General features: G+C 38.9%; 1 protein-coding gene across 1 annotated transcript in view; it reads right to left on the bottom strand.

Moving 5' to 3' along the window:
* The window catches only part of ARL15 (ADP ribosylation factor like GTPase 15), a 223,683-nt gene that overhangs the window by 59,874 nt on the left and 145,455 nt on the right, over positions 1-18,354 (bottom strand). The window lies entirely within an intron of this gene.

The following is an 18,354-nucleotide window of genomic DNA, read 5'->3' as shown; positions in this document are numbered from 1 at the left end:
AGTTTTAAAAATAGTTTTTTGCAAAATTTTAAGCCTAGAGATGATATGGGAGTAATGAGCAGCCACATGGGTTATGTGATGGATGCTAGCCTGCAGCAGGGACAGCGTCAGGGATTCCTGGAGCAGAGAGGCAAGTAGAGTGAGCAGAGTGAGATGGGGTAACTGGCTAAATTCTCTCTGCTCATCTGTAGAAGAGGATCAGCAGCCAGACAGGGAAGAGGAAGGGGAAGGAAGGTAAAAGCTGAAGACTACTGGCATGTACAAGCAGCAACCCATCACTGATAGGACAGCTCAAGGCTTTCAGAGTTGGTCCAGGCATAGAGCTGGGATCCTTGGAAGGGCTGCCAGCAGATCACCACCATGTCCTACAACTACAAACCATGCAGTTTACTTAACACCATTATTGCGTTAGTCCCCATGCTCATGAGGAACCAGCAGCTGACATCCATCATCAAGCACAAAAACACACAGTTAGTGCCTCCACAGAGAGAGACCTGGGCAACTCAAGTAACAAACACTTTCCTGTTTGCTGGCTATTGTATTTAATACAACACTTTACAAGTATGATCTAATATAGTGTGAGATTTGGGACATAGTGTTACTATGGTTATAACCTCCTTTGCTTTCTTCCCCTTGCAGGGGGAAAGCAACAAATTGAAGGCAACAAATTAAAAGTATAGCAGGAAATATTATTGTTCATAGATATTAACTGGTCCAACTCTGGACTATGTTAACATAATTCTCTTTCTCCATCATCAATGAAGGTTTATTAAGGGTTAGAAGAATACAAATGATCATGGGCACATATACTGGGGGATAAGCTTATTTTTGCTAATTGAGATAGAAAACTTCTGAGGCCCAATTCCCACTTAGGCTGCTTTCTGTGCAGCTTGCCAATCTTTTAACCCTAATACAGTTAGATTTATACTAACTTGCCAGACAAAATACACAAGGAATTAACTGGAATGATTACAAAGGGATACTTTTTCCCCTTTTTTTGTTTTTAAAAAACAAGTTACCCAGTTGCCAGAACCACATTTAAAAAGGAACATCTACCAAGAGCTCTATATAACCCTCATAATTTCTGTTCACCTATCTGAAACCAATCAGAACAAGTAGTAGTCTGTTTAGGAATATGACTGAGATATATTATAACCCATAAATAATATATGAAACAGCCTAGGGGGGATTTGAAAAGGGCATTCATTTACATGGGTAACAAATTTTGCACTTGTAAATAGAAATGGTTGAAAACAATGGTTGAAAACAAAATTTGAAAACAAATTTTCTTTGGATAAAAGATGATTCTATTGTCCAGTATAAGTATTTTAAAGAAAACCAAAGAGACTGAAATTATTGGCTCAATTTAGAAATTATGACATTGAACAAATCAAGGTCAAAAAAATAAAAGCCCAAAACAATACTGGGAGATGAGAGGTCTGGTCAGGTTTTAGACAGACTATCCAAACAGCTGGAAAAGATGTAGATTCTCTGAGGGAAATTTGTAATGTATTTGACTCATGTTTTTGTGGAACTGTGGATTATCCTAAGGGGTTTGAAAGAAGGAACATATGCCAAAAAGTTACAAACATTATCTGGAAAATGATAGTATTTTAGTATTTTTCCAACATAGCCAGGAATAGAAATTAAGGTTTAAAAATAATGAAAGAAAAAGTAAAACAACAATTGGTAGGGGGGTCAAAATGAGTGATTACCTATTGATGAAGGGGATTCTTCTGCTTTGTTTTCACAAAATACAAATAGGTTTATGTTTCCAAAAAGTAAGCTTTCTTTAAAAGACATGTTCTCAGGATTATTTTTTTTAAATAGCATTAACTCCTTTCTAATTTTTGCAATTTTTTTCATCCCTTAAAATAACAGAACAGAAATAAATTCATCATTAATACAACTATTACTGGCTTGCTTTTTCAAGTCACATATGTACTACACTCTGTAAGTGACAGACTACCCTTAACATGTGTAATACTGCCTCCTCAAGTAAATCTGTTTTATAATGATTATGACTTTACAAACCATTTATTTTTAGAGATTTGCAATATGCTTCCTCTCACCATTTTCAAGTACTTCATAAAACTGGTAATTATGGAGATATTTTATGTCTTTGCACGATTACATCTTCTTATGTTAGAAGCCAGTTTCATGTAATTAAAGATGGAGCTGGAATGGCTTACCATGTCACTTTTCCAGACAAAGGTTGCTATCTTCCCTGAAATCTGTCAAACCCAGACAACTAGTGTATGTCATCTTACTAATTAGTAATAATTTATTAACTACTACAAATAACTGCTTCTTGTTTTGGTTACAAGGTTTAGGGTTTTTTATTTCTAATTCAGTGACCCAGCATTTAATATTTGAGAGGGGTACTAGGTACTTGTGGAAGAATAATGCAGAATTTGCAAATCTTGCAAAAGAACTCCATTGACAGGGGCCAGTGGCAGATAAGTCTCTGTGTAAAAGGGTGTGTGTAGTGCACCTGATCAATGACAGGTGGGGACAGATGTGATGGGCACTCAGGGCTCTACATGGGACACCATGTCCCAACAGGATCCCCAGATACAGGGCCCTGGGGGTGCTGACACACATCTCCTCGAGCTGGACAGGTATCACAGCCTCACACTTCAATGGAGCTGACAATTAAAATACACCCAAAATTTCCAAAACAATTGTGTCCAGGCTGATGGAAGCCACAGAGAGTGAGACTGTGACGTGGAAGTGGCAAGCAGAACTAAGAATGCAGTTGGAGTGATTAATATGCAATTTCACGACTCTCAGCACAAGAAACTTGATGAATCTCAGTATGCCAGAGCAAGATGCAAATTATTTCTGAGTCAGGCAAGTAATGTGTTCATTGAATTACCAACCAAACTGAAGCCAGCTTTGAGCACAATAGATTTGATCCCCTTCTGCTATGGGAAGCCTTCAGCTGCACCTCCTGAGATGGGCTGCTGGGGGGTGGTCCATGTTGGCAGTTCAACACTGGAGCTTCCTAGCAAAGGAGAGATTCTTGTGTGTAAGTGGCTAAACCCACCCTTCATGGGTAGAATCATACTGGTGGACTAAGCAGACATGTGGTGTGAAGACCAAAGCATTATTGGAAATAAATGAGCAATACCAATCCTGAACAAAATTCAAAAAATTGAGCACATGGAAGGAGGCTGTAAGAATCCAATTCTGTTCCCAGAAAAATTCAAAAGTGTTTCTGCCTTTAATTTTTTGTTTGGAGGACACAGCTCTGCAGAAGAATAATCAAGTTCAAACTGTTTGCAAGCTTAACAGTTTTAAGGCTGAATGATGAACACATCCAAACCTTCAGGGAAAAATCCAACTTGCTCTTTTAGTCCAAAAATGACAATTAGATTTTAAGCGGCACAGTTGAGCAGATCCAAACACCAGTTTAAAATTCAATCCAGAATCCAGAACATAGCAGCCAACTGAGAAGCATCTGGGGACATCCTGAACAGACTAAAGAATTTATAACACAAACCCAGCATTTATTTAATAATGATAATAAATGCACCAAAATACATTATTATAAAGGCCAAAAAAGTAATTGCATTTACCCAGATGCAAAATTCTAACCAAATTCTAATTCAAACCCATTACATTTGAGAAAGTCTGAAACTGGGTTTTCAATTCACCTTCAAAAATTATCGATCAAGCAGCAGTATTTTAATTTTCAGTAGATATGGAATAAAAAACATTAAATGAGAAGTGTTCTGCTATAGTGGAACAAATCTACTTACAAATCACAGTTTGGTGGTTTCTTCCAGCACTCAAATAAAGAAATGCAGATTCACAAATGAAATCTTTCAAAAGAATATGTTTTTCCTGTGTTTTTAATATAAACTGTATCTCAATGTTGAATCTGTTACAGAAGCAGAGACAGTCTTTTTAAGATGTGCTTAAAAGCTCATGCGCAAATATTTCTCCATTTCAGTAATCAGATGGGTCTGTTTTAAGACAATAAGACATGACAGGTAGCACATTTGTGGGAGATCAGTGATTCCCTTGGTTGCTCTGTAAGATGCAGGTCTAAAGGCATAGTGACATCAACCAGCCGAGAAGTGCAGTAATCCCCTGGGACTAGCTGTCATGTCTCATTGTCCTTATGAAAGAAAAATGGTAAACAAAGAAGCCAGTCTGCAATTATGAATTTATGGATGTTTGTTAATGAGTATCTCAGACCTAGTCAGACAGCTCCTTTTGGAGTATTTTTCAAATTTCACAGGCTGTTTCAGAATGGTCCTTCAAAACTCATTAAAAATGCCACCATCATTAGATTATGTGAGAAAAAAACCCACAATAAAATGTTAACACAAATACACTTCAAAAGCCTGGGGAACACACCCCCCCTCCCCTTTAAGTTTCAGGCATCAGCTCTTTCCAGTGAACAAATAATCCAGGGATTAAAAAAAAAAAAAAAAAAAAAGAGAGAGATGGAGAAAAGGGTTTAATTCAAGAGGACTTCTAGGACCAAATTTAATATATGGTTTAAGAGACTTTATGATTTATCCTAAAGGAATCTTTCAGAAAAATTGCCAGACAATTACACAAAAAGATTATGAGGATAAGATGACACAATTTGAATACAGATCACCCAGACAGACACCCTCTTGGCCATTTACTAACTCCAGACAGACAGCTTGCAGCAGTTCTCTTACCCTAACTATCCTTAAAATCAGGCAAATCACCCAGTTTAAAAAAAAAAAAAGAGTATTCTTAAAAAATACCTTTCTTAATATTAAATTAAGTATTATTTAAAAAATAGAACTTAACTAGAGCAGGAAAATATTAAGAGAGAGAAACACTGATGATTTATAATGAGTACTGGTACCAGACAGGGGAGTAGGCTTGGGATGGCAGTGGATAAGCAGTTCATAAAAGTGTCTTGGGCTACAGGTGATATACAATACAACACAATATCTTTTTTTATGGTAGAGATTTACTTGCATGTCTGCTTAATGCTTTGCTGCATGCCTGGGTATACAAATGATCCTTTAGAGAGGTCCAGTGCTGTTTCATACATGGTGTTTAACAGTATCCAGGCACCAGTCTGCAGCTGGAGTTTTATAATTGATCAGAACATATTTTCCCTAAATAAAACTAATTTTTCCACAATTTGTTAAACTGCAAAGGCAAGCATCTACTGAACTATCTGATGAAGCCTTAAGAGAAGTCTGTCCATGAAGAAGAGAAGCAGATAACAGAATAGTGCTTACTGCCCAACAGCTGAGATCCAACTAAGTTAACAAGTTTTGTCTGAAGTCACATTTCGCTTTACTGCTTTGGCTAAACCCATTGCTACTCATCCATTTGACACATTTGCCTTCTTGCTGATTAACCCAGGTGCTACACATTGCACAGCTCAAACTAATTTCTGAGCACCATGCCAGTGAGCTCACAGACATGAAGCCATTCTGGTTTAAGGACCCAAGAAGCTCCTCAGTTTACTCCTCTGTGTTCAGTATACAGCTTCAAAAGGTGGTAAGAGAGGAAGACTGCGGCACTGCAGCTGCAATATATTTCTACTCACCAGTGAACCCTCTCTCCCCAGGTGCATCTCTACAGACTCTTCATCTAAGAGACACACTCCCAGGATGAGCAGAGCTCAGTTGGAGGGCTGGTGTCCTAGCTCAAGCAAGTGACTTTGATAGAGCCACAGAAGCACCAAGTGAAAATGAGAGATTGATCTTCTTGTATCAGTCTTGCAACTCTCTGATAGGCATTATTTCACATGTTTAGGTTGCCAAAGTGGCCACTGCTTCAGCTCAGCATGTCACAAAATCTTGTCGCCAGCTGCTTTGGAACCACTACTGCCTGTACAGTTTAAAGACATAGGGCGCAGCGCTGTTCCACATCTATTCACATTTAGACATTTCTATGGCAATATAAAAAGTTATCTGATCCAAACAGAAATATTTCTATGCATCACTAATGTAAATGACCCCAAGAGGAGACTGATTAAGTTTCTAAAATTATCTTAATTATATAATCATGGCAAACATGAAGAAAAAAAGATGCATATATTTGGAGCAGTTAATGTGCAATTACATGGATTATTATTTTTAAAAATGAAGGAATTAATGCAGGCAAAAATACTGATAACATATATTTTAGAAATAAAAGAAATAAAATTATTGTGAATGATCAAAACAGGACCAAGGACCTTACATTTGTATTAGTGACACTATTTTATCTAGGTCCAAGATATCACAGGAAGATTAACAAAATATTTAAGGATGCTGGTTTATAATGATTAGCATGATATATCCCAACTCTTGCACAGCTTTTGATGTAGGTACCAAGTACTTTTCTTTTTTGCACTTCAGATATAAACAGAACCCAGGAAAATGAGATACCTTCTTGCTCAACAGTTGTATCTGTAGACACTTAACTGTGCTGCAGATGTTTCTACTGTCATTACCCACACTCATTTGAGTAAGATAAAAGTTAATTGTATATGCTTTAGTACATGTCAGCCTAAAGAAAAGGTTATCTTAAATTGTCTTCATCAGTAGATTACACCAGCACATTTTACTTTGCTTCAAAAACAAAGAGGAGTACTTTCAGTGTTCGATATGTCATTGCAGTTCAGGACCAGCAATCAGTGTTTTGTCAGTTAACTTCTCAAACAGTGTATAGATGCTCCCCACAAAACCTGACTTGACTGCATTTTCATTTTGGTGGTTGAAATTATATTTTCAAGTTGAAGACAGTAAGATTGATGGTCTTTCTTTTTGCTATAATAAACACACTATCTTCTCTTGGTATCAGGGAACAAAGTTATGAGGATATATATCTATTATCATAAAAAATAATTTTAAAAGAAAAAATAATAGTATAATTCCCAAACGGAGTTATAATCAGGTGACCTACAAGTCCAGGATTTTAGAAAAATGAAGTTAAGTGTCTGAAGCAGTTAAAGTAAAACCTTTTTTTTCACAGGGCATCAACATTTCTCCCTTTTCCCGTATCTCAAATACAGAATTACATTTTCTTGGACTTCAAGTATCTGCTTTATTACCACTCCCAGAGATATTGGTCAAGAGCCATTCATAGTCTGAGCGGATTTTTGGAATGGGAGTGGATGTTTCACTTAAAAAAGAATCTACAACAGTAGATCCTTAGTGTACACACTCAAGTTGTACTGGCTTGAAAAATAATATAGTTAAAGAGTTACCAAGATCCTAGCATTGGCATTTTCCCCCCTGAGAACAGGCGAAATTATTGTGAACAGTAGGAGCTCTGCACTTGCAAATCTTCCTATTTAAATCAAAACCTTTATTCCTAACTTCAAGGATGATGAACAACTTGTTGAAGTCATATGAATACAGACTCGAGACAAACCTTATAGGGAAAACCTGCCTCTACAGTTTTTGATCACTTTGACTTAATCAAGCCACAGAGAATGTTCTTGTCAGCGATCAGCACGGTCTTTGCAGACATAGTGCGTCATAAGAAACAAAAGCAGAGTTACTGAATGGAAACCGTCTAGACAGTCAGCAGCAACTTCAGCATTAGCAGGAGGCATCAGCACGTCTCTGAGCCATGACAAGGGAGGATTTTGCTTTTTCTCTAGAGAGACTTCCCTCTTGAGCACAGTTCCCACCTGTGAAAAAAATGTATAATCTCTTCATAGGTTTCTAAGTGCTTGTCAGGTAATTTCTACTGTGTGAGTTCAGACCGGACGAGCAAGAGACCAAATCTTTATTTTGAGGACACAGCCACAGCATTTTACTACTCACACCACACAGCTTGGCTGCTGCTATAGCAGCAGGCATGGAGTGAAAGTGAGGGAAGCAAAGGGCTCTCATTTCACATCCCGCCTTCACTTTTCTTTGGAAGAAAGGGATGATAGCATAATGATTCCCGAATGTCTTAAAGAAGGAAATGTAACAGTGTTCTAAATTTCCTAATAACTCAAGCATCAGATTACTTCAATTCTAATTACCATTTCTATTTTATAACCAAAATTGTAACTTAAGAGCAGTGGAACCACATGGAAAATAAACTGAGAAGAATGTTGATATTTAAAAAAACAATAAGCAAAGAAGTATAATTTGATTTGGGTTTTATTTTTGTTTCTCTTTTCCTTTGTAATTTTTTCAAAAGTCCAGTTTGGTTTCCATGAGTATATTTCTTTTGCAAAAATTGATTATAGAGATGTTTATGAATTTAGAAAAGTAAAGCAAGGGTGTTGCAAATCAGGGTTGGGAAAAATCATCACAGACTGCTTTCATCAACTGCAACACAGAAACACTTTAATACTAACCCTTCACCAACTATAAACTATAGGAAGTATCCAGTGCATTAGCTGCTTCCTGCTGGTACCTAAAGTTTAAACATTTGCGCACAAATGAGAACTTGACAGTCAGCTGACTACAAAAATGGGTTCGGGGTAGATTGCTTTGGTTGTAGCAATGCTATTAAACCTATTAGTTTTTATGAACATTAGCACAATATTTAGTATATTTGAACTGCTTCTTTTTTACTCCAAGAAGTCAGCAGCTTACTACCACTGTCAGTTAAAATGATGCTAGGCTCAGTGGCAGCATGCCTAACCTCAAAATCATTGAGGTTCATTACAGCAAGCAAGCCACAAAATCTCCTCAGTGTCCAGTGGGGACAATCAGAATTGTGCTGATTGAGAGGAATCTACAACAAGGATACAAAAGGGTCACCACACCTAAACAAACACTGTAGCTGAAGGCAATTTCAAACTTTATATATTTTGTAAACTAGGGAGACTTCTTTTTCCAGGGAAAAGTAAATTGAGATTCAAATCTTCCCATTTATTTTCTCTTAAATCATCCAGTTTTCTAGTATTTATTCTTTACACTCTGCCAAGCAATATTATAATTTACAGAAGGTTTTGCTGATAGAAAAAAACCTGGAAGCCCTCTCCAATGCCAAGCGACAGCAGTTTAGAGTGTTTAACTGGTGAGTAATACACTGATGAAATACCGCAATGCAAATTTTTTTCAAAATATTTAGGACTTAGAGATTACTTGCGGAAATGGTAATGTTTCCTAACAAATCAAGTGTTTCAAGAACAGACCACCCAAATGTATTATCATAAAAAGAAGTCAGTTACTTAATTACATAATAGAATGACACATTTCAACTTTACTTCTCTATTTTACATTTTTAATTCTTTTTTTTTTAACAAAATGTATCCTCTCTAGAGAGTAAAATATTTACAACAGGAGGCGGGTTGAATTAATTTGGTAGTAACCAATTTCCTCATGTTCCAATTACTTTGGAAATAGTTTAGCTTGAACCATGATACTGAACATACAGCACAAGGGAATGAAAACACTACCCCTTTTCCGCATCTGAAATGGCTTTACTTAGACCACCTACACTGACTTAAACTGTACATACTCTCAAATAAATTTAAAAATCATGGAATCATAGACTTGTTTAGGTTGGAAAGGACCTTTAAGATCATTGAGTCCAACAACTAACCTAGCATTGTCAAGTCCACCACTTATGGAACACTTCTCCAGTGCTTGAAAACCACTTAGGCAAAGAAATTTTTCCTAGTATCCAATCTAAACCTCCCCTGGCACAACTTTGAGGGCATTTCCTAGCATCCTGTCACCTGTTATCTGGGAGAAAAGGCCAACCCCCACATCATGTCAACCTCCTTCCAGGCAGCTGCAGAGAGTGATAAGGTCACCCCTGATCCTCCTTTTCCCCAGGACAAACACCCCCAGCTCCCTCAGCTGCTCCTCACAGCACTGGTGCTCCAGAGCCTGCCCCAGCTCCATTGGCCTTCTCTGGACTCACTCCAGCCCCTCAGTGTCTTTCTTGCACTGAGGGCCCAGAACTGGACACAGCACTCGAGCTGTGGCCTCAGCAGTGCCCAGCACAGGGGGACAATCCCTGCCCTGCTCCTGCTGCCCACACTATTGCTGATCCAGCCCAGGATGCCATTGGCCTTCTTGGCCACCTGGGCACAGCCTGGCTCCTCTTCAGCTGCTGTCACCAGCACCCCCAGGTCCTTTCCAGCCACTCTGTGCCAGCCTGTGGCACTGCCTGGGGTTGTTGTGACCCAAGGGCAGGACCCGGCACTGGGCCTTGTTGAACCTCACACCATTGGCCTCAGCCATGATCCAGCCTGTCCACATCCCTCTGCAGAGCCTTCCCACCCTCCAGAAGATCAACACTCCCACCCAGCTTGGTGTCTGCTACACAGTGACTGAGGATGCACTTGATCCCATCATCCAGATCATTGAAAAAGAGGTTAAACAGGACTGGTCTTGACACTGAGCCCTGGGAAACCCCACTAGTGACCAACTGGATATAACCCCATTCATCACCACCCGCTGGGCTGTGTAAAATGGTGTCAAAGGCTTTACTGAAGTCCAGGTAGATAATACCCACATCTTTCCCTCATTCACCAGACAGGTAGGCTGGTCATAGAAGGAGATCAGCAAGGACCTCTGGCTAAGCAGATAAATCCTTAGGGTTTCCTAAACCCATTCTGCCTGGGACCAACACCTGGCATATTCTGCATGATGGCAGCCAAATGATCTGCTCCATGACTTTTCCAGAGAATAGTGATTCTCCTTAGTCCTACCTTTGTTGCTAAGGTATTTGTAGAAACATTCTAAGTGCCTTTTATGTCAGTAGTCAGATTAAGTTCTAGTTGGGTTTTCTAATTTTCTCCCTGCATAACATCACAACATCCTTGTAGGCACCCCTCAGCTGCCTGCCCCTTTCTCCAAAGGTCATAAACTCTCTTTTTTTTCCCCCTGAGTTCCAGCCAAAGCTTTCTGTTCAGTTAGTTTTGTCTCCTCCACCACTGGCTTGTGTTTCAGCATACTGGAGGACCTGCTGGCCCTCAGCAAAAACCTTCAGGATTTCCTCCTTGAACAGTGGTCCTGGACTCCTTTGCCCCTCAGGGCTGCCTCCCAAGGGCTCTGTCAGCCTGGCCCTTTGAAAAGCCAAAGACTGCCCTCTGCAAGTCCAGAGTGGCAGTTCTGCTGAACCCCCTCCTTACCACTCCAAGAACTGAAAACTCTTTAATTTCATTACAGCTGTGCCTAAGATGACCTCTGACCACCACATCACCCACCATGCCTTCTCTTCTCACAAACAGCAGGTCCAGCAGTCCATCTTGCCACACACTCCAGGAACTTCCCAGGCTGTTTCCTCTCCACTGTATTGAATTTCCAACAGACGTGTTAAGTCAAAGCCCCTTATAAGAACAAGGGCCAGTGATCATGAGACTTCTTTGAGCTGTTTATAGAATATCTCATGTGCTTTCCCATCATGGTTGGGCAGTCTCTAACAGATTCCCTGCAGGATATCTGCTTTGTCATCTTTTCCTGATCCTTACTCATTAACAGTCAATCCTCTTGTCACTATTCTTAAGACCTAGACAATCAAAACATGCCCTAAAATATAGGGCTACCTCACTGCCTCTCATTCCTTGGCAATCTGTTATGAAGAGTTTATAGCCCTCTACTACAGCACTCTAGCTGTGCAAGTCTTCCCACCGTGTTTCCATGATGGCAACTCTGGTCATGGTTTTTGTGCTGTGCAAAGGCTTCCAGCTCCTTCTCTTTGTTGCTCATGCTGTGTGCATTAGTGTACATTGAACTATTGACCCCACTGCCTTCTGGGGGAAAGAAGGCCCAAGTCCTTTGCAATCATTCCTAAGGTCCATGGCTTCTAACACATCAATAAACCTTGTGCCTTTGCTACCACATATATCTCCATTCTCTACCTCCACTGAGAGAGGAGATCAAAGGACTTTGCTAGGACACTTCCATTCATTCGATATATTTTATATCACTTCAACTTTTGGTCAAGAACTACTGTATTTTTGCTGTCTGAGCAAAAGTGAGATATTTCTTCAGTTACTTCACAGATTTTACAGCCTACCACCTAAATATCATATTTTTCAGATTCTCAACTAGTCTTTGACAAAACATTCAGCTAAGACTGCTTAAGCAATAAAAGGTGAACTAGAAATAATTAACATAAAAATTAATCTGCATGTTGATGTGTCATGTTTTATTTATGCCAGTTTGATAACTTCCAGCAGTCAGCAATTCACACCAGGTATTTTTAACACAAATAAGCACACAGTTCATATTCAGACTTCATAAGGTCTTCACAAATATTCCCTTAATACACACAAATATTACTAAATCTCTCCTTTATATCTTAATTGTCCTCAAAATGAGGAAAAATATGTTCGGAAAATGTATGCAGCAATGATATGTCTGAATGGTCATAGTTACCTAATAGAAACATGCCTTAAACACTGGACAGCCTAGTGAATATTAACCAAACTGTATTTTCTATTTGAGAGCAAAGTGCTGAAACAACTACTTTGTACTTCACTACCTTTAAGCCATATTGTGTGTTCATCACCATTTTACAGAATAGTAAAGTCTACTAAGGGGACTATCAGTATCTGATGAGAAAGCAATATGTATTGGCAATCCATTAGAAAAGGGTAACAAAAGGACAAAGTATTTAAATAATTGAATTTCACAGCAGATAACTTTAGTGGGTGCCATAAAATGTGCTATATCTGTAAAAACATGAATATACTGAAGGGGAACATGGAATAAAACTGGATCAGAGGTTCTCTGGCAAAGAAAGCAGGGAAAGAACAGGGATTTTGTAAAAGAATTCAGCACTGGTCCTTCCCTTTTTCTGGGCAATTACCCTACATGTCCTTCTGGGACTGTGACAATACATTTATTTTTTTTTTCTTTTTTATTTTATTGCACTGCAGGCCTACCATTTATTTTAACATATTCAGTGGGTGACTATGTACTTTCCTTGGGTGGCTGTCCCATTGGTGTACTTCCGTGAACCTGAATTTCAGAGGATCCTATACCTCATCTGAAACTAATCTACTGTGCAAAGAAACTTCTACTTATCTCCTCACTGCACTAAAACTGTTTAAACCAGATGTGTCAAAGTTATTCTGCAAGAAGGGGCTGAATTCCACATTTAATTATGCCCCATGGAGCAGGTCATAAACCTCATGCTATCACTGACAAACTGTTTTTGATCCCTCTTGAAGAGAAGCTGCTTTGGCCCAATGACTAAACACAAAAAACAGACGTATACAAAAAATAAAAAATGTTTTAGACTTGCTTTGTAAACATAAGGAAAATAATTGGAGAAGAAAATGGTATTAGATGTTAACGTAGCATTGACTGACACACAATATAATGGGACAGAAAACAGCTAGCAGTGAGGAAGCAGAGCTAGTTCAAGTTTTCACTTCTTAGGAAGCATCCTGTTTGCCTCATTCTGCAACAGAATGATTTGAAAAAGTTTACAGCCTTCCCATATTACAGTGCAATGTAAAAGACCATGGAAACATCCTAGAACAAACATCTCTCTGAAAGGAAGGTACATTGAAAGATGCAGAATTCCACCACTTCTGTTTACAGCAAAGATATCTTTATCCTCCAGCTCCAACAGCAGTGTGAAGTATCACCACTGGGAACAAAAATCAGCAGCTTAGAAATGAGAAAAAAAAAATTGGGCAAGGACATGGCTGGCAGAAAAAAAAATCAAGATGGTTTGTTAAATCTAGTACCTAACTTAAACTTTCTCCATCTTTTGAACCCATGCATCACTGGATTTCTTTGAGAATTTTTCATACCTCTCTACAGTACATAGCTCCCAGCTGATCATCACTGTTTCATACTTTATTTGTTGTTCACAGCCTCCCCTAAAATCTGTTTCTTCTTAAATTATTGGCTCATTTGAGCAGAAAAAAAAGTCATAATTTCTGCTAATACTGGTGGACTGCATGGCTTAGGATTGCTGCTTTTTGAACACTTTCTACAACAAGTCATGTGGCTTGGACTGGCAGAATTTAAACCCTCCTATGTTTTGAAAACTTACCACAGATCTTTCAGAAGCAATGCTAGCTCACTCTTTATTAGTATGTAATAAGACGTGTATGTAAATAAGACCTTTGCTTTTCATGGATGAGGGCAGTCGTGCCATCCAGGTTTCTCTCTAGTTTCAGTGTTTTATCTACAGGCTATCACCTGTGACATTCTGCTGACAGCAAAAAGATTTGTTACAAGAATCAGACAGAATAGACTCTTTTGAAATTATCTTGGAAATAGCAGAAAGAACAGAGGAGTGCACAGTATTGTCAAGAGTTACATTAGGACTTCATGCAAGTATTGCTGCCTAGTATGTATATGTACGTGTGGTTCAGAACATTTCACTCAAGTGCAGGAGAGCTTCAGCCTGAACTTGATAGCTTCAGCAAGGCTTCCTTCAGGCAGCATGCCCATTTGCCTGCAATCTATCACAACTAAACTGTATTCCTCAGGTACTTGCTATACACTACAGCCAAGAATGAAGAACTCCCAGTTTAACTGACATGTGGGTTCAAAATGTTGAGGCAGTTTCAGTGACATAATAGCTACTTACCAAGGGTGAAACCTGACCTGGCAGAGCCATTTGCCTTGAGCAGAAAGTTTAGTCCATGATTCAGTGGTAAGAACCAAGATCTCACTCAGGCTCTGTTCATGGGCATGAGGAAATCCCAGCAAAGAGTAACAGGACCTCTGTTGCTCACTCAGTGTGACTTCAGGCAGAAGCCAGGAACACCACCATAACCCGGCAGGTTAGTTATGCCTTCATCTTCATGAGTCTTGAAAATCCCTGCAGGGTGACTCCATAACTCCTCTGTCTGAGTAAAACCATGTTCTCCTGGGGAAGATCCTCTCTTCTCCTGGGGAAGATCCTCTCCCAGTGTCCAGACTGAGCCACCCAAAACACAACTTCTGGCTATTACTCCTTATGTCACCTGGCTTTACTAAGAGTTTGATTTCATTATCTTTCTAACTGCTTCTCAAGTATTCTTACTGCATTTTAGCCTTCTCTTTGCCAGACCAGAGAAGCACAGCTTCCTTGAAGCCTCTCGATTAGAATGTGGGTCCTGGTTACCATGGCAGCTTGCCACTGGACCTTCCTCACTTTCTCCACAAAGTTTCTGACTTGAGGACTCCCTGACTGAAATGCAGTATCCACAGAGGAAGACAGAGGGCACAGCAACTTCTGTGCAGCTCAGCAGAGCTGCTGCTAACACCCAGAACAAAATTTGGACAACTCATTCATGGTACTAATCACTCATGTGCAATCTGTGCAATGAAAATGCAACCAGAAAGAGAGAGATCCAGATGGTAGTGACTAGATCTGAAATGTAATTAGTTCAGTCAATACAGTAGTGTATTTTTAGATCTTACACTAGTCAAAACAAGAGATGTTGCTCAAGCAAATTTAACATTGCTTAAAAAAAACAAAAACGACAACAACAATAAAAAATATTGCAAAAACTGTTTGCATGTCAATTCTATAGAGACTTTTCCGACAACTTACGCAAGAGCTGGAACACATATTTTAATTCATACAATGGCTAAAGGTAGGAGCACTGCCAGAAAATATGACTTGGAACAATTATTGGAATACAGAGGTTCATCTGTTTTGCAAAAGAAAGAATCAGAAGCACATAAGTATAAGCAGCTATTTTGAACTTGACAATTAAGCAAGGACACCAATAGCTAACAGATGCAGTTATTTGCAAATGGTTTCAGCAAAACATACATGCTACATATGACAGACCCTGGTTGAAACTTGTGTCCCAGTAGAGACATGATTACAATACAGGCATATCTATTAAACTCAGCATATGTCTGAGGGCCATTACATTAGCTATTTAACTTGTGTTTCAGTAACAGTATCTTTAAGATGCAAAGTTGGAATGTAGAAAAATTAATTTAGATTGTCATTTCCCAGAAAACTATTTAAACCACTCAACAGAAAACTTCCCTTTGGAATTTTTCAGCGTGGACTAAGAAAAACTTTTCCTACTCCGAAGGATCTCTTTCCAAAAAAACAGATCTAATTGTTTCCAAACACACCTCAGAGCACTGAGGAAACCCAAACCTTTACAAAGCAGTTTAAACACTGTGACTTTGATTATCATTGACACAGAACATCCATTACATTGTTTAGGTCTGTTTTGCTAAGTGCTACACAAACACAGTAAGAGTGAAAACACAAGAGGAACACATATCATCTGGAAGGAAAAAAAAGAAGGAGACACCAGCCAAATAGCAAATGGCTACTTCATGTCTCGAGCTGTGTAATCAGCAAATTTCAAGAAGAATGAGCCTGGGAGCAGGGTATGAACTTCCAGAAGAAGGGCAGCTAAATGGAACATCCTTATGAGCAGGCCATCACAAGGAAAAGGTACTGTAAGGAAAGTTGAAAAGGCTCATATTGGAGAACAAGTAAACTAGAAAAAACCTAGATGGGTGCATTCTAGTTAAAAAACAATACTCTTAAGTTTAAAATAAATATTTTCTATTTGAGAAATATGAGTCCAAGGGCTTTTTATAGAGGGAGACCAACACCAAGAGGAAAAAGCCCAACAAAAACTACTCACAGCCACCCCACCTCCTTCAAGAAATGAGACAAGGCAGTAAGGAACTGGGTTATCCATTTCAAGAAATGTGTAAGGTAAGCTACAGTGGTTTATGTTATGTTGCATTTCAGTGGTTAGAAATCTTCACTGGAGTGGTGAAGAGTCCCATTGGCTCAATACAGAATAGTGGTGGTAGCCAAGATAACAGTGGTAAACCACTTTAAAATGTCTGGTGCACCACAAGAGAGCTGTGTTTCAATGACATCAAAAATACATGGCAAACCAACCATTATAAAATCATTCATTCAAAACACAGTTTGACAGTTTTCATGGGGCCAGTTTAAGATTATGGATTTTTATTTATTTAAGCATTTTTGTGAAGTGACAAGCCCTTTTGTACATAGCTTGAACTATGATCGCTTTCTAAGTTACTGCAAACACAGTTCAACTTTTGTTGTTTTCATCTTTTGCTTTCACTTTTTGCCTAAACAATTTTATGAAATATTCTTAGTTTCGGCCACCTTCTACCCATATTAAGCAACCTAGGATTGTAAACGAGGGCAGAGTTTTCAGGCTGAATGCAGCATATTCTCCACTCCCCTAATCGTGCAGAACCTCCTCCGCCTCACATCTGCAGGGCTGGAGCACTGCCAGTGGCAGGTCTGTTCTTCACGGCATCATTCCTTCGATGTCTCTGGGGATTTTCTGCAGAAGATAATTTTGACCATATCTTACTAAAAGTTGATGCCCTTTGATGGCATCAGGTTGATAGTTTGATAGCCTGTGCAAACTTGGTTGACTGTCTTGCTTAGTTTCTAGAATTGCTGGCATTCTCAGTAATAAAGAAACAAACCCCTTGATTCATACTACCATGATGACTAGCAATTTTGGCAGCTCTGGAGTTCAGACCCAAGGCTGAAGTGGCACAGGAGTAAAACCACTGTTTCCTGCTCCTGCAAACTGGCTTTTGAAGTCATGGCTGTAACAGACTGGGAAGACAGCTTCTGGGCATAAACACAGGACAGTTTTTAGGACTAACCACCATGCTCTCTCCACAGAGCCTGAACCAAGATTAAAATAATATTTGCATCAAGAGAAACTATAGCTGTAAAGAGAGCTAATTTTGTGCTAGTATGGTTGGCATATTATACCTGAACTTGCTCAGAAAGTATGTACTTTCCTATAACACAAAATTAGCTTTGGGTGTAACTATTATTTGTTTTTCAGCAAAACCTACAAATGACTTCTATTTGCTTGCCCACAAATGCAACAAAAAGATGTCCTCCACACCCATGAAGTTTAATTTTAGGAGTCAGAGGCTTCTGAAAGACCCAGGTGAGCTAAGAGCTGGCTCTCATCTTCCTCCAACCACAAACGGAAAGGTGGAAAGTCCTAAAGAAGGAACAACCCTAATCCTATTACTCTTTTGCTGTATCCACACCATGCCAGCCAAGCACCTCAATCGCAGTCACAATCACTGTCTCCCTCTTGCGGGATTAATAGCCCTTTCCTTGTTGTCAGAAGGTAGTACTCCCATCAGGAAACTGCCTTCACTTTAGCTAGTGTCAGATTTATCTGAGATTACTGGTTTTTTGCTTCTTTGTTTTTGTTTTCTGGCAGAACTTTACAATATTTTAAAACTTAAAATTCATTCGCTAAATACTGATCGTGATTACTCATTCTGCAAGATTATCATATTTCAAGCACTGCTCCAACTCTACCAGATACTGAAAATCACTTGGGACTATATGAATTAGTATTTTCCATCATATGAATAAGAGAAACAAATAATTTTAAAGACAATTATTTTGTGTACTTCATTGTTACTTTTCATTTTTTGTAAATTAGATTTGGAATATTTTTATAAATTTTAACACTCCTCTATTTCAAATGAGAAACTA

The sequence above is a fragment of the Cinclus cinclus genome, chromosome Z, assembly GCF_963662255.1.
Source record: "Cinclus cinclus chromosome Z, bCinCin1.1, whole genome shotgun sequence".
NCBI lineage: Eukaryota > Metazoa > Chordata > Aves > Passeriformes > Cinclidae > Cinclus > Cinclus cinclus.
This window is presented reverse-complemented; position numbering and strand designations above follow the sequence as displayed.